The 6,620-nt window shown below is 36.2% G+C and overlaps 1 pseudogene; it reads right to left on the bottom strand.

The window, feature by feature from the left end:
- Positions 1-5,641: 5,641 nt before the first annotated feature.
- LOC109166117 overlaps positions 5,642-6,620 on the bottom strand; it is a 2,590-nt pseudogene continuing 1,611 nt past the window's right edge.

The following is a 6,620-nucleotide window of genomic DNA, read 5'->3' as shown; positions in this document are numbered from 1 at the left end:
CTATATATGGAATAGAGTCCTAGCTTGGAAACAAACTTCTGGAACAGCATAGGTTGTAAAGGTTTTGTAAGGATGTCTGCTGTCTAATTTTCTGTAGAAACATGTAGGAGTATGATGATTCCCTTCTGTACCTTCTCTCTTATTAGATGCCAATCGATCTCTCTATGTTTAGTTCTCTCATGAAACACAGGATTCTCTGCTATAGAAATGGCAGATTTGCTATCAGAGAACAATATTGCTGCATCCTTTAAACGGACTTCAAGGACCTCAAGTAGATATGACAGCCATTGTATCTCACATGAGGCAAGGGCAATGGCTCTATATTCAGCCTCAGATGAGGACCTTGAAACTGTATTTTGTTTCTTAGACTTCCAGGATATCAGGGCCCCTCCTAAGAAAATACAAAATCCAGTTACAGACCTCCTTGTGTCAGGACATGAAGCCCAGTCTGAATCAGCAAAGCCACTGAGTTTAAGATCTGAATTTGCAGGAAATAGAAGGCCTTGTCCAGGGTTTCCCTTGATGTATCTCAAAATCCTGTGTGCTGCTTGCATGTGAATGGTGGTAGGACTGTCCAAAAACTGAGATAGTTGTTGTACAGCAAAGCTAATGTCAGGCCTTGTGACTGTCAAATATAGAAGCTTTCCTATTAACCTCCTGTATGTGGAGTTATCTTCCAAAGCTGTACCATTAGTTTTGGAGAGCTTGTTTGATTGAACCATAGGACACTTTGCAGGTTTACTCTCAAGGAAGCTTGTATCATGTAGAAGATCCAGAGCATATTTCCTTTGTGTCATGACAATCCCTTTATTGCTTCTAGCAACTTCAAATCCCATTAAAAACCTCAACCTTCCTAGGTATTTAATTTGAAATACTGAATGTAGATGATACTTTACTTGCTGTATCTGACTTTCATCACTACTAGCCAGAATTACATCATCAACATATACCAGAAGAACAAGAAAACTGTCACCTGAACCTCTGGTAAACAAGGAGTTGTCACAGGTAGCTTGCTTGAATCCCATGTTGACCAATTCAGTGGTTAGTTTAGCATTCCATTGCCTGCTAGCCTGTTTCAAACCATATAGTGACCTTTTTAATTTGCACACTTGCCCTGGTTTTGTGGGAAGGAACCCTGGGGGAAGGACCATGTAAACTTCTTCTTTAAGATCTCCATGAAGGAAGGCATTGTTAACATCAAGTTGATGTAACTGCCAACCTTTTGCAGCTGCCACAGTGAGTAAGGTTCTGATGGTAGTGACCTTAGCCACTGGACTAAATGTGTCAACATAATCTATTCCACATGTTTGGGTATACCCTTTTGCAACCAGTCTAGCCTTGCACCTTTCCACTGTTCCATCAGCCTTGTACTTCACTTTGTAAACCCATCTACACCCTATTGGTTGCTTGGACTGAGGAAGGGTGGTTAATTCCCAAGTGTTGTTGGCCTGCAAGGCATCTATTTCTGCTTGCATAGCAACCTTCCAGCATTCATGCTTAATGGCTTCATTGTAGGACTTAGGCTCTTGAACATTCAGGATGTTGGTGGCAAAGGTCCTAAAACTGGAAGATACCCTTTTGTATGACATCACAGCTGAAAGAGCATGGGGAGAAGTCCTTCTGATAGGCAGATTGCAGTCATAGTCCTTAAGGTAGGTAGGCACGGACACTTGCCTGCTTGATCTTCTAGGTTCCACTGGAATTGGGACATGATCAGACTGAGATTGCTCTGTGATGGGGTTAACATGAGTGGATTCAGAATTAGGAGCATTAGAATTGATAGCATCTGACTGCACTGGTCTGCCCACACTGCTTTGTATTGTGAGATCTTCCATAACACTGCTGTCACTTGGTAAAATAAGCATCTGATGTAACTGAGGCTTGCTTGATTGACCTTCTTCTTTGTAAGGGAACACATTCTCGTAGAATACCACATCCCTTGATATAAACACTTCTCTGGAGTTTAAATCAAACAACTTGTATCCTTTTACCCCATTAGGATAGCCAAGAAACAAGCATTTCCTAGCCCTGGGTGAGAATTTTGTTTGGTGGCCTTTGTGTAAAATGGCATAGGCTAGGCACCCAAATACCCTTAAGTGAGAATATTGAGTAGCTTTGTTAAAGAGGACTTGATGAGGGATCTGACCTTGCAAGGCTGCTGATGGCAACTTGTTGATAACATACACTGCATGTAAAACACAATCCCCCCAAAAGATATCTGACAACCCTGCTTGGAATTTTAGGGCTCTTGCAACTGTCAGTATATGTCCATGCTTCCTTTCAACCACCCCATTCTGCTGTGGTGTATAGGTGCAAGTTGACTGGTGAACAATCCCCTTTTCTTGGAAGAAACTGTCCATCTTGAATTCTTGCCCATTATCTGTCCTTATGCACTTAATTCTCTTCTCAAACTGTGTCTCAGTCAGAGCACAAAAATCCTTAACCAAGGTCCTAACCTCATCTTTACTTCTCATCAAGTAAACCCATGTAGCCCTACTAAAATCATCCACAATGGTTAGGAAAAACTTGTGTCCATAGATAGTATGCATATGATAAGGTCCCCAGGTATCAATGTGGACAAGGTCAAAACAAGCTTTGGAAGCAGTGGAACTAGTATTGAATGGCAACCTTTTCTTTTTGGCTAGATGGCAAACATTGCAAACATCTGTTTTATTTATTTTCAGATTTACATCAATCAATGGCAACTGTTTCAATTTCTCATATGAACAGTGTCCTAACCTAGCATGCCAAATGCTGCTAGTATTACAAGCATTAGCCCTAATGTGTTCTAATCTATTTAGAACAAAAAACTGAGGTTTTACAAGGTGATATAAGCCTTTCTGCAAGCTAGCCAAGCCAATCATCCTCCCACAATCCAGATCCTGTATAATGCAAAGGTCAGAATACAAAAGGAGTTTGCACTTGGATGTTTTAATCAGCTCACTAACAGAAACCAAATTGTAATGAAATGCAGGCACACAGAAAACATTTTGTAGGATCAAACTGTCAGTGTGTATGGTTCCTATGTGTGAGATATCAGCTCTATCACCATTTGGGAGTTCTACAAACATCCCTTGGACCCTTTTTGCATCTGTTAGAAGGCTATGATCACACACAACATGATGTGTGGCCCCACTATCTAGTATCCAACTAGCCCTGCCATTAAGAGAAGGTTTAGAATAGGTACCTTCAACCTGAGAAACAGATGCAGGAGCAAAGCTAGCAGCAATCAGATTGGCCTGTGGTACTACCCCTCCAACTTCACTTAGGGGTGAAAAACTGTGAGCTATGTTGTCTTTGTGCAGAAGCTGCCTGAGCAACTTATACTCATCCTGGCTCAAAGTAACAGAACCAGAGTTCCCACTGAGAAGCTGCTCTTCTGAGTTGAGTTGCATTTGGTTAGCAGAACCGGCAGCCTTATTTCTTGGCTTCCACCCTGGAGGATAGCCATGTTTCTTATAGCATTTCTCTGCAGTATGCCCAGTATATCCACAATAAGAGCAGACAGGTCTCTTATTACTATTATTTGAGGGATATTTTCTGCTATTGCCTTGGGTAAACATGATACTGCCAGTTTCTTGAATTGGTAAACCTCCTCCTGCATTGTTGAACCTTCTTTCTTGTTGTTGAATCATCATAAAGGCTTCATCAACAGAGGGAAGGGGCTTTGTCATCATTATTTGGGATTGTACAGAAACATGTAATTGCCTGTCCATCAATGAGGGCAAGTATTGAGAAGTCCAAATGTTTTTTTTTTAGTACTATATTGAGCCGACAAATTATGTTGTGTATCTGTGTCTACCTTGCAAAGTTAGACATGGTTAAAAAATTGTTCATAATTATGAATATATATAATTCAAAAATTATGAACATATAGTTCTATAATTATGAACATATAGTTCTATAATTATGAACATAGTGTTGTGAACATAATTATGAACATATATATAGTTATGTAATTATGAATATAGTAGAGATTCAATAAGTGTGAATATTAAGTTCAAAAATTATGAATATATAGCTTTATAATAATGAACATATAGTTCAGTAATTATGAACATAGAAACGGTTCCACAACATAACTATTGGATTGACCCTACTACATGTACATTTTCTCAACCTATTGAAGCCCAACATGTCAAAAGACTCTTATTTAAGAAACCTTATCTTAATGACTTCTTATTTTAACTCAAAATGTATATGAGTTGTTTTAGTTTTTAGTAGTTTGGAGCAAATTGCTAAGTTATTAAATAATATTTCTGGTGTTTTGATTAAATATAAAATGTTAAACAGACGAATTTCTTAAAATTTTGGCGAATTTCCCAAATAATCAAATTACAATAACAACAACAACAACAACAACAACAACAACAATAATAATAATAATAATAATAATAATAATAATAATAATAATAATAATAATAATAATAATAATCCAAACAAAACTATATACAAAATAAAATTAAATTTACAAAAAAAAAAAAAAAAAAAAACAAAGGGGAGTCACGGGCTCCCTTTATAAATGATGTGAGATCATTTTAATCCAACATTGAAAATGTTTGAAAAGAGAGAGCCCCTCTATATAAGAGGAGCAATTGCTCCTCTTACAAACATAATTGTTTGCTCATCAATGTGGGCAAGTATTGAGAAGTCAAAAGGTTCTTATTTAAGAAAGCCTTAATTTTGTCTTCTTATTTTAGTTTTTATTTATTTATTTATTTATTATTTATTTATTTATTTATTTATTTATTATTAGTGGGGGTTGTGAAAGATTAACCCAAAATGTATGTGTTGTATTAGTTTTTAGCCGTTTGGAGCAAATTACTGAGTTATTATATAATTTTTTTGAGGTTTTGATTCAAGTTAAAATGTTAAAATGACGAATTTGTTAAAATTTTGGCGAATTTATCAACAACAACAACAACAACAACAACAACAACAACAACAACAATAATAATAATAATAATAATAATAATAATAATAATAATAATAATCTAAACAAAAAAACATACGAAATAAAATTAAAATTCATAAAAATAAGAAGAAGACAAAAAGGAGCCACGGGCTCCCCTTTGTAAATGATGTTGGATCATTTTGATCCCACATTGAAAATGTTTGAAAAAAGGAGCTCTTGAGCTCCTCTATATAAGAGGAGCAATGCTCCTCTTACAAACATAATAATTAAAATTCATAAAAATAAGAAGAAGACAAAAAGGAGCCACGGGCTCCCCTTTGTAAATGATGTTGGATCATTTTGATCCCACATTGAAAATGTTTGAAAAAAGGAGCTCTTGAGCTCCTCTTACAAACATAATATGTGCTGTATTAGTTTTTAGCCATTTGGAGCAAATTTTGTCATTCAATTCTAGGATCCATACCTTAGCTTGTTATTCATCATCTGAAGGTATATACACTTCTCCATTGATTTTGATCTATATGAAAAAGAAAACGCAAGATGAGATGAGAGGGAGAAAATTGCAATAGATTTTGTAAAGAAAATTAGTATGAATAGAAAAATAAATGCATAATAACTAATATAAGAATGAAATGAGATCAGAATTGGAAAGAATGAGAAATAGCAGCAGAAAGATGAGATGATTTTGTAACCATTGAATAGAAAAATAATGAATCATGTTGTAAGCTAGCTTCTAACCTCAAACAAATCGTCTCCAAAAATATCGCGTCGATAATCTTGAATACGCTTTGCAGAATCGCAAACGGACGGACAACACCGCTGCAACTCAATTGACCTCAAGCTCGAAGTATCTTCTATAGCCAAAGGGATTTCTTTCAAACAATAACAAAATCTTAAGACTAAGTGCTCGAGATATGGGAAAGATTCATAATCGACCATCCATTGCTCAAGCGTTTTGTCTTCAAGAAGCAAGAATTTTAATTGACAAAACCCTCCTTCTACTTCCCATACTTTTCCATCAAAGGCATTTTCCAATTTGAGAACCTCAAGTTGAGGCAACATTTCAATTACCTTTAAATCACTACCTGAAAGGTTAATACCGTTCAACCTCAACTTCTTTAGTTGTAAAGGAAACATGAATGGCTTTGGAAGGATTACAACACAACCAAACGAAATTAAAATTGATAGTCTCTCAAGACGTTCCAAATATTCAAGATTATCCAAAATAATAGGATTGCTGCAAACTACAAAGACTTTCAATTTTTCAATGTTTGGAAACCTGCAATATACTCCTGCCCCTGCTCTATAATGAGTTGATGAACACACCCAAGATAATGTTTGCATATTATCTTTATCCATGCTTGGAGGATCAATCACATAAGATTTGTCAAGTTCAAGATGTTGTAACCGCGGTGACTCCCAAATTGTTGAAGGCAAATGGATAGTAGGTGTTCCAAGTTGGGATTCTTTACTAGAAACAACAAGTGTCTGCAAGTTTTGATTGGTTGACACTACATAATCAAGACCCTCAAACCATTTTGTAACAAATAGGTATCTCAAAAAAACTAAATCATGTAAGCGTGCTGGCACTCTTTGAAGAAATGAAGATGGAACAAAAGCCAAAACTCTTAGCAACTTGAAAGATACATATAATTCAGCATCTTCTTGAAAGAAGAAAATGGAGTGAGGGTTGTTTGTTCTTAAC

The sequence above is a fragment of the Ipomoea nil genome, unplaced genomic scaffold, assembly GCF_001879475.1.
Source record: "Ipomoea nil cultivar Tokyo-kokei standard unplaced genomic scaffold, Asagao_1.1 scaffold3087, whole genome shotgun sequence".
In the NCBI taxonomy this organism is placed as follows: Eukaryota; Viridiplantae; Streptophyta; class Magnoliopsida; order Solanales; family Convolvulaceae; genus Ipomoea; species Ipomoea nil.
Note: the sequence above shows the minus strand (reverse complement) of the source record. Positions and strands in the feature narration are given on the sequence as shown.